This window comes from Callorhinus ursinus, unplaced genomic scaffold (genome assembly GCF_003265705.2).
Source record: "Callorhinus ursinus isolate GAN/ISIS: 27379988/994484 unplaced genomic scaffold, GSC_fseal_2.0 scaffold18, whole genome shotgun sequence".
NCBI lineage: Eukaryota > Metazoa > Chordata > Mammalia > Carnivora > Otariidae > Callorhinus > Callorhinus ursinus.
This window is the reverse complement of record NW_027397080.1, coordinates 9040170-9060023: the sequence shown is the minus strand read 5'-3', so window position 1 is coordinate 9060023 and position 19854 is coordinate 9040170. Positions and strand designations below refer to the sequence as shown.

The 19854-nt window shown below is 39.8% G+C and overlaps 1 protein-coding gene across 2 annotated transcripts in view; it reads left to right on the top strand.

Annotated features, from left to right (window-relative positions):
• The window catches only part of THRAP3 (thyroid hormone receptor associated protein 3), a 74074-nt gene that overhangs the window by 15343 nt on the left and 38877 nt on the right, over nt 1-19854 (top strand). For both annotated transcript variants that reach the window (XM_025855663.2, XM_025855664.2), the window contains exon 2: nt 12427-12535. The gene's annotated coding sequence lies outside the window, so the exon portion shown is untranslated. The remainder of the gene's footprint in view (nt 1-12426; nt 12536-19854) is intronic.

Here is a 19854-nt window from a genome sequence, read left to right as displayed (position 1 = left end):
TTTAAGATTTATTTATTTGAGAGAGAGAGTGTGAGAGGGGGGAGGAGGGTCAGAGGGAGAAGCAGACTCCCCGCCGAGCAGGGAGCCCGATGTGGGACTCAATCCCGGGACTCCAGGATCATGACCTGAGCCGAAGGCAGTCGCTTAACCAACTGAGCCACCCAGGTGCGCCGAATAAGATTTATTCTTATTCAGCATCCCCTGTGGCTTCCAGTAGAGCATATTTTAGGATGATTTAGGAATGTTTAAGACTGATTTCATAAACCATATTAAAGAAATTTTTTCTTAGCAAGTAAAATGGAAGAAAAGTGAGGAATCAGAGCCAATTGGATGAAGTTTGTGGCTTAAGGTTCTTTAACAGGTAATGATTAGCATGATGACATGAAAGAATTGGGACACTGATGGCCAAGGGCCGTTAGGTTCTAGTTTTAGGTCACCTTCTTAGGTAAAACCCTTCCTTTTTCTGGGCTCAGTTTCCCTTCTGTAAACCTAGAGTTACGCTAGATAACGATTTCTAGGTGTGTTTCCAGTTCTTACTGCTCTGTCACTCCTCTAATTCTAGTCCTCTTTGTCCAAAACGGATAGCCTCCTGGTTAGTGTTTTTGCCAGTAGATTAGAGTGGATTGTGGATCTCTTAATCACAAGGCTCTCTGCTTTTTGAGTAAAGCCAGCTGTAGACTGCCTTGAGGCTGGCACACCCTATACAGGCTCTGATGGTAGCAAATTTTCTCTTTATTCTAGCACTTCAAGTCACAATTATTTTTTCAGATGACTATTTCAGTCAGATTTAGAAATAGACCCATAAACATTATAAGTGTGGGCTGGTTGGAAGTTTAACCAGGTTCTCAGCATAATGTTATCAGAATAATGATAATACATACTGAGCAGAGATAAACTCCTGTGTTGTATTATAAGCACCTGAAAGAATACAGTTTGATTCATGTTTGTGCTTTCCATGGTTACCCAGTGAAGGAAATTAAGAATGATTTATTTTTTTTAAATTGTTATTTTTACTTTTTTTTAAGATTTTATTTATTTGAGAGAGAATGAAAGCGAGCGAGCACGAGGCGGGGAGGGTCAAAGGGAGAAGCACACTCCCGCTGAGCAGGGAGCCTGATGTGGGACTCGATCCTGGGACTCCAGGATCCCAGGATCATGACCTGAGCTGAAGGCAGTCGCTTAACCAACTGAGCCACCCAGGCGCCCTAAAATTGTTATTTTTAGGTAATCTATACACCCATTGTGGAGCTTGAACTCACAACCCCGAGATCAAGAGTTGTATGCTCCACCAACTGAGCCAACTAGGCGCTCCAAGAATTATTTATTACTGCTATTTGAGTGCTTGCTATATTACTAGGAACTGTACTAAAATTTAGTTGTTTTCCTCATTTAAATATTATAGCAGCTTATGAGGTAGTGTTACTCCTCTAATTTATAGATCAGGAAACTTAGGCTTAAAAGGGAATGTTTTAAACTAATTTTTATGTGACTCCAGAGCCTCTAATTTTTCTTGCCTCAGTATGCTGCCTAGCAAAGACGTTATTCAGAGTGTGCTCAGTGAGTGTTAACTGGGTGAAATACTTGTAAACTGTTTAAAAAAAGTTTACATTGTTTTCATCTTTACGACAGTATTTTTAGAGGAGGGGGATTAGCTGGTCTTGACAGGCCAACTGAATGTTTTAATAGGACATCCTCAAGACACGTTAACATGTGCTTGGGGGTTGTGTTCCAAAATTAAAAATTAAATAAGGGAAGGAGACTGGAAGTTGGGGACAAGGAGGGTAGAAATTAGGAAGAACTCTTTTCATTGTCACTCTTGTACCATTTGACATTTTTAGTATGTGTGTGCTACTAAAAAGAAAACTAGGTAAGAAGAATTAAACACTGCTCAGGCAGATAAAAGCTTAGTTAATATTTCAAGTTCCATGATTCTGTGCATGTTTTTCTCTTTTTTAAACCTGTATATATGCCACAAACGTGGATGAACCTTGAAGACCTTATGCTAGGTGACATAAACTCTACGTAAACGAAAATCTTGTAGTCCACTTACCATGAGATACCTAGAGCCGTCACATTCATAGGGTAGAGTGGTGGTTGTGGGTGGGGGTACACGTTTTAGTTTGGGAAGATGGAAAAGTTCTGGACATGGCTGGTGGTGATGGTTGTGTAACAGTGTGAATGTACTTAATGCTACTGAACCTAATGATACACTCAAAAATGGTTAAAATGGTCAATTTTGTTTATTTTTCCATAGTAAAAAAATATATAGCTGGTACCCATTTGTCATTCAACAGACATGTACCTAGACACTGGGGATACAAAAAGGAATTTGATTTGGTACTTGCCCTGATATAGCCGTTTAATCTAGTAATATTACACTAAGATTACACTATTAGTGATTTTCAAGGAAATAGAGGTTTAAGTTTTTAGGAAATTGTAGCTCGTAAAAGTTTTGCAACGTGATAAAAAGATGATAAATTCTGGGAAAGTAAACGATTTCCTGGCAGTCTTACCTGCTGGTTGATCCAGAGGATTCAGATGGGAATGTTATTTTGTCCCAAGGTACTTGCGCATAGCCTGAAAGCATGATTTTAGAAATTACCAGTCTGGGTAGAAACTGTCAGGTGCGTGGATGGCATATTGATCCCTCCCTCTCTCTCTCTTGTAAATTGAGAACCTGGGCACAGAATAGTGGTGTCATTTAAGCGTCAGACTCATTCAGCCTGGAATCAAGTTTAGGCTTGGGTTTGTTGCCAGAGTGTACAGCTTCTTTAAGAGGTTCTCAAGCTGTATGAGTGTCTTACATTCTGAGTCTACCATAAAGACAAATTCTGAATTCTCAGGAGAAAGATAGTAATTGTTTAATGACCATGTGATTACCCATACTAGCTGGTGGAAGTCTTGTCTTTTAACTCTCTGATTTTGACATTGGCCTGATTAATAATATTTATTGAGTGCTAAATATGGGCTAGTAAGTATTGTTTCAGGTACTTCACATACTTATTCAATTTTAATAACAGCTCTGTGTAGTGGGAATCAGTTTTACAGATGAGACAGTGGGATTTAATAAAGTAACTTATCACAGGTTTCAAAACTAGTTGGTGGTGCTGGGAATGAAAGGTAGTTTACCTTTAGAGCGTGTGTTGTTTCGTACTACTTATTGGGCCGGTGCTTTGGAAATTGTTTTGGGATGATTGATTACTAATTTTGTCTTATTGTAATTTGTTGGATTAAAAAATGACAGTTTCTACCATTTGAGACCCCTACAGTTTTGAGAATTACTGCTCATTAAGGGTTTATTATTATATGGCCATTTGGGCTAAATGCCTTTGTTAATAAGCAAATGGTGTAGAACCAGAGTTGGCAGACTTTTTCTTTATAGGTCCAGATAATACTTTAGGCTTTAGGGTCAAGAGGCAAAACTGAGGATATTATATAGGTACTTAAATAACAAAAAAGAAAACGTATTAAAATTTTTTTTCTATTTTTATCTTTATAAGTAATCTCTACACCCAGCGTGGGGCTTGAACTCACTACCCTGAGATTAAGAGTCACATGCTCTACTGTTTGAGTCAGCCAGGCGGCCCAAAAAAACAAATATTTTATTGGCAGAATTCAAAATGTAATAGTTCAATACAGTTTTTGTAAGGCAGGTGTGTTACAAGAGTGGAATTCATTTTGGGAGATAACATTTCACATTACTGGGGTTCAAAGTTAGCTTTACCTATCAAAATGGATGGCAAATGTTCATCTGTTAATGCTGAAATCTGTAGTGAGATTGCACATTTGTCATCTTTGAAAATGTCTTTACACAGACAGGTACTGCCAAATATTAATATTAATCCATGAGCATATGATTTTTTTTAAAGATTTTATTTATTTGAGAGAGAGAATGAGATAGAGCATGAGGGGGGGAGGGTCCGAGGGAGAAGCATACTCCCCGCTGAGCAGGGAGCCCGATGCGGGACTCGATCCTGGGACTCCAGGATCATGACCTGAGCCGAAGGCAGTCACTTAACCAACTGAGCCACCCAGGCGCCCGAGCATATGATTTTTTTTGAGCATATGGTTTATTTGAGCACATTCATCACTTGGAAGGCATTTATAGAATTCTGTTAGATTCATTTTTTTTAAGATTTTATTTATTTATTTGAGAGAGAATGAGATAGAGAGCATGAGAGGGGGGAGGGTCAGAGGGAGAAGCAGACTCCCCGCTGAGCAGGGAGCCCGATGTGGGACTCGATCCTGGGACTCCAGGATCATGACCTGAGCCGAAGGCCGTCGCTTAACCAACTGAGCCACCCAGGCGCCCTGTTAGATTCATTTCTTGATATTTGCCTTTTTGGGTACCACTGCAGAGTAATCGTTTCCAGTGGAAGACTTGATGGAAGTTTAAGTTTTGTGGGGGGTGGGGGGTTTTTTTTTTGTTTTTGTTTTAGATTTTATTTTTAAGTAATCTCCACACCCATCGTGGGGCTCGAACTCACAACCCCAAGATCAAGAGCCACACAACTGACCTGACTGAGCCAGCCAGCCACCCCTACCTAGGTGGAAGCTTCGCAGTTGGACAGGTAGATGGATTTTGAAAGATAGAGATTTACTTTGCACTTCCATTAAGATTGGAAGTATGCTGGAAGTGTAGTTTGAATTAAGAAAATAGGTCTTTCAAAGTTTTGTGTGAACAGAGATATCATTGTGTTAACTTCGATAGTACAGGAAGTGAATAAAGTAACTTGACATTACCTGAGGTAATGTCACAGGTAAAACACAACAGTGTTTACTGTTCAAGTTAATTTGCCATAATCTATTTGCCATAAAAATACTATTTTTCTTAAAGATTTTATTTATTTATTTGACAGAGACACAGCGAGAGAGGGAACACAAGCAGGGGGAGTGGGAGAGGGAGAAGCAGGCTTCCCACGGAGCAGGGAGCCCGATGCGGTGCTTGAACCCAGGACCCTGGGATCATGACCTGAGCTGAAGGCAAGCGCTTAATGACTTAGCCACTCAGGTGCCCCATAAAAATACTATTTTGCCTTAAAATTTTTTATTGAATTCATTAAGAAACATTATCAAGTCTGCACCAAAAGCTAATTTCCAAAGCCTTTCAGTATTCAGTAATAAGGTTTAAGTGTGGTTCTTCAGAAAAATTTTAGATTAAAAAAAATATCACAATAAAATTTTGCTGCGAAGCCATTGAACTGCTGTTTGGTAGTGCAAATCAGGATCCACCTTCTATTTCTTTCTTTTTTTTTTTTTAAAAGATTTTATTTATTTGACAGAGAGAGACACAGCGAGAGAGGGAACACAAGCAGGGGGAGTGGGAGAGGGAGAAGCAGACTTCCCTTGGAGCAGGGAGCCCAAAGCGGGGCTCGATCCCAGGACCCTGGGATCGTGACCTGAGCCGAAGGCAAGACACTTAACGACTGAGCCACCCAGGCGCCCCTCACCTTCTATTTCTGACAAAAATTCACAGAAGTGACCATGGTTAAGTCTACAAAAATGAATTGACAGTGAATGAAGGGGACTTTTGATAATACTGGCTCAACATGTGATTAAAAGTTCTTTGTGGAGTACCTGCTGATGAATAGTACAGTGAATAACCATATGCTTGAAACACCTTACATTTTCACAAGCCCTGTAAATTTGTCCAATTAAGCCCTTTCTTTTTTACATATTTTTTACCACCACCATTTGTCACACATCTCAGCAGATTCAAGGTCAGGTTGTATTAGTGTTCTCTCACACGTCTTTGAAAGATTCTCACCTATAGTTGTTCCATATAACTGTTCATAGAGGCTGACTCTTCAGTCACTTCAAACCCAGCACTGACTTCTGCAGTAAACAGCTATGCAGTGTCTATATTATCTGTTGAATGAAGAGGCAACAGTGGTGAAAATCATTCCCTTCCCCTCTTAACAAATACTCTGTTGTTGAGCAGTTTCAGATTTACAGAAAATCTGGGAAAGTAGTAGAGAGTGTTCCCATGTATACCTCATGCCCATTTCCCCTGTTAACAAATTAGTGTGGTACATTGGTCCTAGCTAATGAACCAGTGTTGATACATTCTTGTTAACTAAAGTCCTTACTTTATGCACATTTTCTTAATTTTTACCTAATTTCGCCTTTCTGTTCCAGGATCCTATCTAGGATATACATTTAGTAGTTATGTCTCCTTAGACTCCTCTTGGCTGTGACACCGTTTCAGACTTTTCCTATTTTTGGTGACTTTCACAGTTTCGAGGAGTGCTGGTTAGATACTTTGTAGAACGTTCCTCAGTTGGGATTTTTCTCATGGTTAGACTGGTGTTAACGGATTTTAGTGAGAAAGACCACAGAAGTAAGGTATCATTTCCTTCACATTGTATCAAGGAATACATGTTACCAACATGATTTGTTGTTGATGTTAACTTTGATCACCTGGCTAGGTTTCTCTGGTGTAAATTATTTCCTCCCCTCCATACTGTACTTTTTGGAAGGAAATCACGAGGCTCACTCTACTCCCACTTATGGCATGGGAAATTGGTCTCTTCTCATCCATTATCAGTATAGACTCATAGATACTTTATACTTTGAGTTATCCATTATTTCATTTTGTTCAAATTTTTTTTTTTTTAATTTTGACTCTTGAACTCTTTCAGTTGGACAGGAATGTCCTTTTGACATACTCTCTTCATTGTGGTGGTTTTTGTATGTTCGTTTGTTGCACTTTCTTCCTTTCTGGCACTACAAGATATTCCAGGCTTATCCAGTGTATTGCTGGCCTCAGCCGTGGAGTCAGTCATTTCTCCAAGGAGCTTTGGTTTCTTTTATTGGAGAATATTATTAGAAATCAAGGTGTGGGTGCTAGGTTGCTTGTTGCTACTGGAATGTTACTGTGTATAGGTCTTCTCAGCTGACAAGGAAATATATGTGTGTATTAAATAAGTGTATAATAACATACAGGAAATAGGTGTGTAATACAGGAAATAGGTGTATAATAACACATTTTATATACATACAGAAATATCTGTAAATATTTCTGATGTATCTGTGTGTATCCATTTGTATCTGTATTAAGCTAAACAGGAGCTTATACTGGTATCTCCACTTCTAATCCAGTACCACCTGGATCATTCTAGCCTTTCTATCTTGTTTGTGGTCTCCCACTCCCAGCAGTGAGAAATTTGGCTCACACCATCTGTCATCCATTTATTTATTAATTCCAGTATACATATGTAATGGTTTCAGAATTGTTAACCCATACCCCCATGGGAAACAACTTCAACATCTAGAATACAGTGATTATGTGCAGTTCCTTTTGCTGTTTTCCGTTTCACTCATTTCCATAGTTACTTAGGTCAACTCCTTTCCCCTCTACCTGCCTTATTTTTTTTTTTTTAAGATTTATTTATTTGGGAGAGAGACAGCACAGTGCGCAAGTTGGAGGGGCAAAGGGAGAGGGAGAGAGAATCTCAAGTAGACTCTTCTGAGCACAGATCCCCATGCAGGTTTGATGCGGGCTCGATCTCATGACCTTGAGAACACGACCTGAGCTGAGACCAAGAATCCGATGCATCCGACGCTTACCCGACTACGCCACTCAGGCATCTCTGCCTTATTTTTTTTTTTTAAAGATTTTATTTATTTGAGAGAGAGAGAATGAGAGATAGAGAGCACGAGAGGGAAGAGGGTCAGAGGGAGAAGCAGACTCCCTGCTGAGTAGGGAGCCCGATGTGGAACTGGATTGCTGGACTCCAGGATCATGACCTGAGCCGAAAGCAGTCGTTTAACCAATTGAGCCACCCAGGCGCCCCCTGCCTTATTTTTTTAATTGACTACTGTTATTGCTCCCATTGTCCTCAACTTTTCCAGTCAAAAGGCTAAGTCTTTTTTTTTTTTTTTTTAAGGTTTTTTTTATTTGACAGAGAGAGACACAGCGAGAGAGGGAACACAAGCAGGGGGAGTGGGAGAGGGAGAAGCAGGCTCCCCGCTGAGCAGAGAGCCCAATGCAGGGGGCTCGATCCCAGGACGTTGGGATCATGACCTGAACCAAAGGCAAATGCTTAACGACTGAGCCACCCAGGTGCCCCAAAAGGCTAATAGTCTTAAAATGATTTTCTCTGGACACATTTCTTTGGCTGCCACAAACATGATTTAATCAACTCACTGTAAATAAATGGCTTTCCCTTTTCACTAACAGATGAACCACTCAGAAACTTATTTTGGTCGTAGTTTCATTTTTATTTTTGTGAAGATTTTGTTATGATGAGATACTCTGTTTTAAATTTCCTAATTTTCTAACAAATGGTGTTAGATATGAATGTCATAATGAGTGCTTAGTTTGGTAATTTCGACATATATTGTATTCTTAGCACAGTTAGGTGTTTTTCATAATAGAATTTTTCCATCTAAATAATTAACAAAATAATCCACACTCCACACTGTCCCTTAAATGGGTAATGTTCGCAGTCCACTTTTGTCTTGTTTTACCATATGGTGATATACTGGTAATTTAAAACTAATAAAATGACAATGCGCGGTGCTTGAACAACTGAGCTGTAAGCGCAGCACTGCGGTCTCTAGCAGCACAAAGTGGTGAGACCACATGCAGTCTCGTTTGCAGCTACTCCACTCTGCTGTTGTGTGAAAGCGGCTAGCTGCAAACGAAGGGACACGGCTGTGTTCCAATAAAACTATTGATGTTGAAGTTGGGTGTTCATAGAATTCGCACACATCCTGAAATACTCCTGATTTTTTTCATTCATTTAAAAATGTAGAAACAATTCTTAGCTCATGGGTGGTGAAAAAAGAAAAAAATAGGTTGGGCTAGATTGGCCTGTATGCATCATTTGATGACCCCTGAATGTAGAAGGCCCCGTATTCACCACCCCTATGGGAAGTATCTTTCTCTCCAAAGCCACTTGTAGTAATTTCACCAGCCTTGGATTCAGTCTCAGTTCCTGCCGATGCCACAGAAGGGCTTAGAAGAGACGTTGCACGGTTTTCTGTGGTAAAACACTAAAGGTTTATTTGCCCAGCTGTCATAATCTCCTCAATCCCTAGTAATTTTTTTTTCGATGGGAGGTAGCTAAGGTTAAATTTTGTTCCTTTTTTTTTTTTAAGGTTTGATTTATTTTTTTGACAGAGAGGAAACACAAGCAGGGGGAGTGGGAGAGGGAGAAGCAGGCTTCCCGCCGAGCAGGGAGTCTGATGCGGGACTTGATCCCAGTGGGATCATGACCTGATCCGAAGGAAGCCGCTTAACCGACTAAGCCACCCAGGCGCCCCTCCTTTTATTTTATTTTTTTAAGATTTTATTTGAGAGCGAGAGAGTGCACACTGGAGGAGGAGCTGGGGGGGGGGCGGACAATCAGACTGCTGAGTGTGGAGTCTGACTTCGGAGCTTGATCTCAGGACCCTAAGATCATGACTTGAACAGAAACAAAGAGTCAGATGCTTAACTGACTGAGCCACCCAGGCACCCCTAAATTTTATTTGGTGGATATTTTGGTTTAACTTGAAGACACTGCTCTTTTGTTCACTTCTATTGGTCTCTTGCTTTTGATGCTAGGAGCAAATTAGTCTTATACAAGCAAGTTATGCTTGGTGGTTTAAAGGACTAGCTTTGAACTCAGGTTCATAGGAACAGGCAAGGTCATCCTTGTGTTTTCCTCATGTTCTTTATCTCAGTAACTAAGATTACTGTGGGTTCCTGAGGTGAGATGAGGAAAAAAAAAATCAAGTCTTTAACCATAGGGGTACAGATACTGTGGTCCTAGAATATTAGTGTTTATCTTCTGTTTGGATTTAGGAACTAAGTTGTTACTTAAGGTCTGGTAGTGTTTGGAACATGGGAGTATTCCGAGGTACACTCTGGTCTAAGCCACTCCTGTCCTTTACCTGGATTATTATAGGCAATATCTACTAATTTCTTCTGACTTTGTCCTGTTGAAATCTGTTCTGCACTCAGCAGCCAAAATGATCCTTCTAAAACATAATTCTGGTCATGTTACTCTCCTACTGAAAACTTTCCATTGGCTGCCCACATTACCCAGAAGAAAACCAAAGCCCTTAAATGGCTTATAAGGCCCTGTTTGTTCACCCATGTCTTTGTACCCTTATCTTCCCCCTAGAATATAAGCTCCAGGAATGAAGAGATACTTAAATTGTCAAACCACCATTGCCTAGAATAGTGCCTGGCAATGTGGTAGGTACTTAATAAATTTTTTGTTGAATAAGTGGACAATTAGGGAAATTGTGTAGAGGGGAAAAGCTATATTGTTGGCAGTGCCATGGTATCCTTGTTAATAATTTGGTATTTGACCAAGGGAAAAGTATGCTTGTGACTGTCCAGATGACACAGGAAGGACAAGTTGGGGAGGGTGCATAAAAATGGGTGGCAGTTGACTCAGGGCTTTAGGTGTCTCCTTACTGTCACAGAATAAGGGCTAGATCGTCAGATTTGCTTCTTCATCCATTGTTAACAATGGAAGATTGAAGATTTGTTGGGGTGATAAAGTTCTTGCTGTTGTCCAAGAGGAGGTTAATTAATAGGAAGAAAACATGATGGGGGGGGGCACCTGGGTGGCTCAATCGGTAACCGTCTGCCTTCAGCTCAGGTCATGATCCCAGCATCCTGGGATTGAGCCCCTCATCGGGCTCCCTGCTCCACGGGAAGCCTGCTTCTCCCTCTCCAGCTCCCCCTGCTTGTGTTCCCTCTCTTGCTATGTCTCTCTCTGTCAAATAAAATCTTAAAAAAAGAAAACATGATGGGGTAGTGAAATGGAAGGGTGTGTGTGTGTGTGTGTTTGCTAGCTATCTGGTTAGAATCTTAAGGATGGGTGTATTAGTAGAATAGTTGTTTCTTTAATTCAGAGCATTGTAGAGTAAGCGGTTCTCAGTCCTGGAGACTTCCCTCCAGGTGACTGATGTGAGCCCCTGCGCCTCTGCAGTTAGAAACAAGGAAAAATTTTGGCTAATGTAACCTAAGATAATGTTCTAAGAATAAGTGGCAAGAATAAATGGAAAAATATTTTTGCAGGAAAATTTTTTGAAAGTGCTATATTACTATTTATCAACTAAGGCGATGTGAACACTGTCATTAATTTGGTAAAGGGATTGACTGAATACTAATGTTATCTGGATAAAATAGTCTTTTTTTTTTAAGATTTTATTTATTTATTTGACAGAGAGCAAGAGAGGGAACACAAGCAGGGGGAGTGGAAGAGGGAGAAGCAGGTTTCCTGTGGGGCAGGGAGCCCGATGCGGGGCTCGATCCGAGGACCCTGGGATCATGACCTGAGCTGAAGGCAGATGCTTAACGACTGAGCCACCCAGCCGCCCCTGGATAAAATAGTCTTGTTAGTTTTAAGAGTAGTTTTTTATTGCCTCTTCCTAGTGTTAATTACCTGATTAGCTTTGGTATACGTCAAGATTTTATTGCTTAGGTATAAAGAGTTTGCAGTCCTTTGAGGGAAATTGACATTCATGGATATAATGAGATGAGTGTAAGGAGAGACATGTCTGGGGTAACACCAAGAAGCAGTACCGAACTCAGCCTGTGTGCACCAGGGACAGCTTGCTAGGGGAAGAGGCGTTTAGGCTGAGGGTTCACATGTACCAAGAGACCATAGCTTAAGCAAATATATTCCTTTCTTTTCCTGGCTAGGTAGGCAGGGTTCAGCTATGTGCAAACCACAGATTTCCGAGAAAGCTAAGGTGGGTATCTTTAATTGAGTGAATGCTGAATAAATAAGTGAAAAAAAGAGTTTAAGACTGCATCTTCAGATTCTTTGAATCTTGGGTGCTTTCCTACTCTATGGCAATATGGATGAATGATAAAGCTTTAATAAGGTAGGAGTAAGGACATTACATGGTGATCTTGGAACTTTGTTTTCCTATTTGTTTTGGATAATACTACATAGCTTTGATGTATGGCTATGTTAGTAATGTTTAGATCTGAGAATATTTAAATAACTGGATCAGAAGGTTTATTTTGTGCTTTGAGGGATGAGGATGGGAAGTTGTTTTAACTTGAAACGTGTTAAATTCAGTTCGGCATACCTCAGTTACATTTTTTTGTTTCAGGAATCTAATTCTTCTGAAGTAATTGTCCAGGTTAAATTATGGAGTTCGTAAATTAGTCTTGCATAATGCAAACCGTAGCACCTGAAATATTGCCAGTGAGTATCAGGTTTTAAGAGGAAGGTTTTAGTTGCCATTCTGCGGCCTTACTGTATGTAGGGGGTTGGATGGATAAAAACGTGTGTGAGACAGAAGACCCTCAGGCGAGTATGCTTTGAGAGAGAAGCCTGTGTCCACTTGGAGTAAAGTTGAGGGTTAAAGTGGAGTTTTTGCTTAGAGATTTCAGGCATCTGTATTTCACGATACAATCTACAGGATTTGGGTAGTTGTCTTATCACTGCTTGTTTCCTCTCTTTCCAGAATTGTATCCTGACTTTGTAAATTGGAGAAGGCCGTGACACTGCCAGTGTTCTTTTGCGGGTAGTGTCTGTTTGGGATCCAGTGCAAGTTGAATCGTTGTTCAAATAAGGTAAATGCATGGTGCTAAAAGGAACTAATAACAACTTCATTGGCTTATAAAACCAGCCTTATGTTAAGAGTTACTTATCTAGAAGATTCCTTAATGGACGTTTTGGGTTCTTATTAAGCAGTGTTTATTTTTCAGCTTAAACTGAAACAAGATGATAAAGTAGGTCTACTCTCCTCTCTGATTCTATTCTAAGTTGTAGAATCAACAGTTAACCTTTTTTATTTTAACTAACTTAATAACACGTTTATTCATTAGGAAGTATTGAAAGATCATCCATAAACTTGACATATATATAATCATTGTTAATATTTTGGTGAATAGTCTCTCTTCATGCTTGTGTTACTTGGATATGTGGTGTGTGTTTTAATCAAAATCTGGGCTGGACTTTCTTGTCTCACCTGGTTCTTGTTAACATTCCCCATTTGCATTTTTAAATGACTCATGGCATTTCATCATGGATGTGCCATGTAATTTAAAATTATCTAACTGGTTCTTTTTTGGTAGACATTTAAGCTCTTCTGCATTTTTCCCTGTCTGATAACTATGTGATAGACATGAATACACTTATGTATACATTTGATTGTCCCTCAGTATATTTTCTTAAGTTTAGAAAGCATTTTATATATTTATTGTATTTTTTTGTTTTACTTAATACATGTGTAAAAATCCTTCCTAGTTTCTAGAAGCAGTCATTTCCAACTCTACTGTTTCTTTTGCTATTGCTTCTACATAATAAGCTTATTTTGCTACTTAGTGATTTTCTGGTTTTTGATATTATCTGTTAATTTCCCACCTTGGATGGTAGTGGTTTCTGGTAGAATTCCCTGACCACCTCACACATTCACATTTATTGTCACTTTGGTTATAATGTAATTTTGGTTAGAGCAGTGTTCATTGTAGGAGGTTTATGGTTGTGTATAACTTACAGCCAAATCACTTTACATGCTATGGTTAATTTCCTGTTTTGCATAGCTTTTTATTTTCTCTGTTAATACCTTTTTTTGGTCTGTTTTGTTTAATTTCTGTTTCTCATCAGTAATTAATCTTTAAACTCTACCCAGAAGTGTAAATCTTCCCCAGTATTTTATTTTTTTATTTTATTTATTTATTTTTAAAGATTTTATTTGACAGAGATAGCGAGAGAAGGAACACAAGCATGGGGGAGCTAGAGAGGGAGAAGCAGGCTCCCTGCTGAGCAGGGAAGCCCAGCCACCCAGGCTCCCCACTTCCTCAATATTTTAAACATTTTAGCCATATTACAAGTTTTATCTTTCTGGAGATACTTTCTGATCTCCATTTTGGATGTTCTCTAGGTAGCTGCCCAGCTGTCATGCTTGCTATCTCAACATCATCATCCTCATGACTTTTCCTATGTCTCTTGTGCTGGATCCCATTATCTTTTTCCCATATCTTTTCCTTCTTGATTGAATCTCTTGTTTTGGAAGAGCATCTTTCTCCATTGGCTTCTTGAGAAAAGGGTACACAGGAGGTAAATTGTTTATGTCTAAAAATGCCTTTCTTCTACTTTCATATTGATTGTTAGTTTGGCTGGGTATAGAAGTCTAGCTTGGACATAGTTTTCCTTCAGAATTTTGAAGATACTGCTCTATTGCCCTTTGGCTTTCACTGTTCGTGAGATGTCAGTTACCTTTGACCTCTGAAACTTTAGAACTTCTCTTTCCCAGCATTCTGAAATTTTATAATGATGTTTTTCATGTGGCTGTTTTCATCTAATGTGCTGGTCACTTAGTGGACTGAAAGTTAATGTCCCTCAGTTCTGGGAAATTTTCTGGAATTATGTCCTTGATTTTTCTCCCCTTTATTTTCTCTACTCTTTGTGGAATTGTTAATCGGATTTTGAATCTTTCGAACTGATCATCTAAATTTATCTTTTTTTCTGTTGTTTCCATCTCTGTTTACTTTGTGGGAGATTTCCTTGATTGCATTGTTTTTTTAAAGATTTTACTTATTTGACAGAAAGAGAGAGCGAGAGAGGGAACACAAGCAGGAGGGGTGGGAGAGGGAGAAGCAGGCTTCCTGCTGAACTGGGAGCCTGATGTGGGGCTCGATCCCAGGACCCTTAATGACTGAGCCACTCAGGTGCCCCCATTGATTGCATTTTGTAGACTTGTTTTTTCCCGCTTATGTTCATGTAATATGTTTTTTTCATATTCATCAACTTTTTTTTTTTAAGATTTTATTTATTTGAGAGAGAGAGAGAGCGAGCACAGAGGAAAAGTTGAGAGGGAGAAGCAGACTCCCTGCTGAGCAGAGGGCCCGATGTGGAACTTGATCCTAGGACCCTGGGATCATGACCTGAGCTGAAAGCAGATGCTTAACCAACTGAGCCACCTAGGCACCCCATCAACTTTTTTCTTTTAAGTAATCTCCACCCAGCATGGGGCTCGAACTCATGACTCCCAAGATCAAGAGTCACATGCTCTACTGACTGAGCCAGCCAGGCGGCCCCATGTTTATCAACATTTTTATTTACTCCATTCCTTATATAACTCTGAACAGCTGCAGTCCCTATAAGAATATAGTTATGCTCTTTATATGTATGCAGAAACTTGTGCCTTCTAAGGCTGCCAGGACAAACTGGCAGTACTTAAGTTTTCTTCCAATTGCTGTAGGTTACAAAGCCCTTCCCACCTCTCATGAAGGCTTTTCAATTTACTGACATCGTGGATGTTAAGATTTGTTTATTTATGTTATTGTGGTAAGAACATTTAAGATGAGATCTGTCCTCTTAAATTTTTAACTGTATATAATTGTTGAGTATAGATAGAGCATTGTACAACAGATCTCTAAAGCTTATTTGTCTTATTTTTTTTTTAAGATTTTATTTATTTATATGAGAGAGAGAGAGAGCATGAGAGGGGGTTGGGTCAGAGGGAGAAGCAGACTCCCTGCTGAGCAGGGAGCCCGATGTGGGACTCAATCCTGGGACTCCAGGATCATGACCTGAGCCGAAGGTGGTCGCTTAACCAACTGAGCCACCCAGGCGCCCTTATTCGTCTTATTTAACTGAAACTTGATGCACTTGATTAATAACTGCCCATTTCCGCCTACTCCCAGCCCCGTGACAACCACCATTCCACTCTGAATCTATGAATCTATGAGATTGATGCCTCATAGAAGTGGAATCATGCAGTATTTGCCTTTTTGTGACACTATTTCACTTAGCATCAGGTCTTCCAGGTTCATTAGTGTTGTTGCATGTTGCAGAATCCTTTTTTTTTTTTTAAGGCTGAATAGTAGTCCATTGTATGTATATACCACATTTTCTTTATCCATTCTTCTGTTGATGGACATTTAGGTTCTTTCCAAATCTTGGCTACTTTGAATAGTGCTGCAATGAACATGGGAGTTCTAGTATCTCTTTGATATCCAGATTTCACCTCTTTTGGATAAATACCCAGAAGTGGAATTGCTGGATATGTATTCTTATATTTTTAATTTTCAGGAGCTCCCTTTTGTTCTGTGAAGCAGAGAGGTGAAGTAGTATAGTATTTAAGATTGTGGATAGTTTCCTCGTGTGTAAAATGAGAGTAATAATAAATGGTGTGTACCTCATGGCAGTGTTGTAACTTAAGTGAATTAATTATGTGAAGCATTTGGAGAAGTGTCTGGTATTACTTTATTATGTTCTTATCCTTTTATGATGGATACAATATCTTTTTATCTCTGAGAAGACTAATAAATAGGCTTACCCAGACCTATCAAATAGACACTAATATTTTATTTTTCAGTGGTTTTTTAATATTTCTTTAATATATCAGGCATTTTATTTTTGTTTACAGTAAGAAGAAGGAATCTAACTTTTTGTGCCAAGTTGTTAATTGGTTGTCCTGACCACTGATTTATCCTTTTATCTAGTGATTTGAAAAGCCACCTTTGGGGGCACCTGGGTGGCTCAGTTGGTTAAGTGTCTGACTGTTGGATTCAGCTCAGGTCATGATTTTTTGGGTCATCAGGCTGCAGGCTCAGCGGGGAGTCTGCTTGAAGATTCTCTCTTTCTGTTCCCCCCAACCCACATTCTCTGTCCTCTCTCAAATAAATAAATAAATCTTTTTCTTTTCTTTTTAAGATTTTACTTATTTATTTGAGAGAGAGAGCAGGGAGTTCGGGGGGGCAGAGGGAGAAGCAATGCAGGGCTCAGTCCTAGGACCCTGGGATCATAACCTAAGCCGTAGGCAGATGCTTAAACCGATTCAGCCACCCAGGCGCCCCTAAAATAAATAAATCTTAATAAAAAAAGAAAGAAAGGAAAAGCCACCTTTGTAAAGTGTGTCTTACAGGGTATGTTTCTTTTGGGGGAGGTAGTATTTTTTTTTCTTTTTTTTTTTTAAGATTTTTTTTTTTAATTTATTTATTTGAGAGAGCGCGAATGAGAGATAGCACGAGAGGGAAGAGGGTCAGAGGGAGAAGCAGACTCCCCGCCGAGCAGGGAGCCCGATGTGGGACTCGATCCCGGGACTCCAGGATCATGACCTGAGCCGAAGGCAGTCGCCCAACCAACTGAGCCACCCAGGCGCCCTCTTTTTTTCTTCTTTAAAAATATTTGTCAGAGAGAGAGGGTGAGAGCGAGCGTGCACAGCACAAGCAGAGGGAGCAGCGAGCTCCCCACCGAGCATGGAGCCGGATGCGGGACTCGATCCGAGATCTCCGGGATAATGACTGAGCCGAAGGCAGGTGCCTAACCGACTGGGCCACCCAGGCGCCCCCCAGGGCGGTATTTCTAAACTTTATATTTTGTTCCATTTTCTCTACTCTTGTACTAATACTCAGTGTTTTCATTGTAGCCTTATTTCATCTTTTACTTAGTGATGCAAGCCTTTCTTTCCTCTCCATCCTCAGGAAACAAAATATAATTATATCCATACTTCATATTTTCATCCATAGAGAAATATGTCAGTTCTTCAAGAGACTTAAGTATTGGTAATTTGAAAATAAAAGACTAGAAGGATATGTACGTAGGAAACCACTTGCATAATTTTTTAAATAAGCATTACTGGATTTTAACACCTTAAGATTCTTTTTTTTTTTTTTTAAGATTTATTTATTAATTTTTTGACAGAGAGAGACAGTGAGAGAGGGAACACAAGCAGGGGGAGTGGGAGAGGGAGAAGCAGGGTTCCCTGCTGAGCAAGGAGCCTGATGTGGGGCTCGATTCCAGGACCCTGGGACCATGACCTGAGCTGAAGGAAGTCGCTAAATGGCTGAGCCACCCAGGCGCCCCACCTCTTAAGATTCTTATCTTTGTCTTTCAAGGCTGCTTTTGATTTTTTTGCTTCAGTCAGTAGACGCTTGAGTCCTTGTTAACTGTGCCTGCTGTATGTGCTGGGGATATCAGCAGTGAGCAAGACAGATAGGACTTGTGTTCTTGGGGAGCTTACTTTTCTAGTTTGGGGAGGCAGATAAGATAATTTCAGCTTTTCCTAAGTGTTAGGAATGAAATAGGACTACCAGATAATGGGGGGTGGGGGAGCATTGAGGTTTCATTAGATAATACACTACAGGAAGGCCTTTTCAAGTAGCTGACATTAGCAGGATGGGAAGGGAGCCAGCCATGCTTGGGACTGCAGAAGAGTGTATTTGGAGAGACAATGGCAAGTGGAAAGGTGCTGAGACCGTAAATGCCCGCCTTGTTTGAGGAACAGAAAGCCCATTGTGGCTCGGAGAGAGTGGTTTGAGATGGTGTTGGACAAGTAGGCAAGGGCCACATCCTTTCGGATTTTGAAGCTGTGGCAAGCCAGATCTTTCCTATATAAACCTGATGAATTCAGCTTTGTTCCTTTATTAAGGAATATATATAAGATGTTCTAGGAGATAAATAGATCTATTTCTTTTTATTTTATTTTACTTAAATATATTTTTTTAAAGATTTTATTTGTCCGAGAGAGAAAGAGGCACAAGCAGGGGGAGCGGCAGGCAGAGGGAGAAGCAGGCTCCCCGCTGAGCAAGGAACCCGATGGGGACTCCATCCTAGGAGCCTGGAATCAGGAGCCTGATCCTTGGGTCAGAAGCCTGACCCAAGCCAAAGGCAGATGCTTAATTGATTGAGCCACCCAGGCGCTGATAGATTTTCTGTAGGTGGTTTATATGCTGTTCCTGAAGGAAAGCCCAGAGAGAGGAGCTGCATTGCTCACTTATATCTGAACTAAGTTCTGGTTGGGTGTTTGGATCTAACTGGAGTTGGGATAGTTGTGTTGTCTTTAAATGTAGATAGTTTTGAATAGTGCCTTCCTCTTGGTTTCTTTTGTAGACTCAGGATAGAATCCAAAATGATAGCAGATCTTGAAATCAGTTTTGGATTCTTATGTAGAGTTGTGTGTTTAAGACATTTCTCTTTTTTTCCCCTCAATGTATCTGGTGAAGTGCACATATAAATGGAAAGCCATTAGGTGGTTATATCAACAGGAAGATCTTAGTGGATAGAAACTATAAACTGTAAAAATAAAAGATGAATTGAAGAGTGACTAAATAGGGGCTCCTGGCTGGCTCAGTCAGTAGAGCATGCCACTCTTGATCTTGGGGTTGTGAGTTTGAGTCCCATGTTGGATGTAGAGATTACTTAAAAAAAATTAATAAATAACAGTGACCAAATAATAATATTGGATCAGATTTAAAACTTGAGCATTCAAAAAGACATAATGATCATTGTTGTCCTTTAGGACAGCACTGTCCAAGAGAAGTCCAGTCTGAGCTGTACGTAATTTTGGATTTTCTGGCAGCCACATTACAAAAGAAAGCAAATGAGATTAATTTTAATGATGTATTTTATGTAATATATCCAACATATTCTCATTTTAATGTGTAATTAATATAGAAAATAGGTTACATTTTGATTTTTGTACTAAGTCTCTGAAATCCTGTGTTTATTTTCTACCTATGACTCATCTTGGTCCAAACCAGTAACATTTCAGGTGCCTGGTAGCCACATGTCTATTGGACAGTGCAGTCTGAGGACTCATGCATCTGAAGGAACAGAAAAATTAATATGATTTAGTTATTGAATGATACACTCCCATCTTCCAAATATAATTTAAAGCAGTGGAAGAATAACATATAATGAAATAAACTTACACATACACTTATTTTTTTTTCCTTCTAAACCGCTATGTGATAGACTTGTTTGGAGAAGATGATTTGGTCCTAAAAAGATCAATGTCTATAAAAGATGTCAAACAACTTACTTCTCCTAATAGAGTCATAAAGTAGAACTCCGTGTAAACAGTGGCTGTCTGTGCCTCGGGGATGGGCTGCAACTTGATGAAGGGAGACCACAGTCCTAGTGCTCGGAGTCTGCAGTGTTC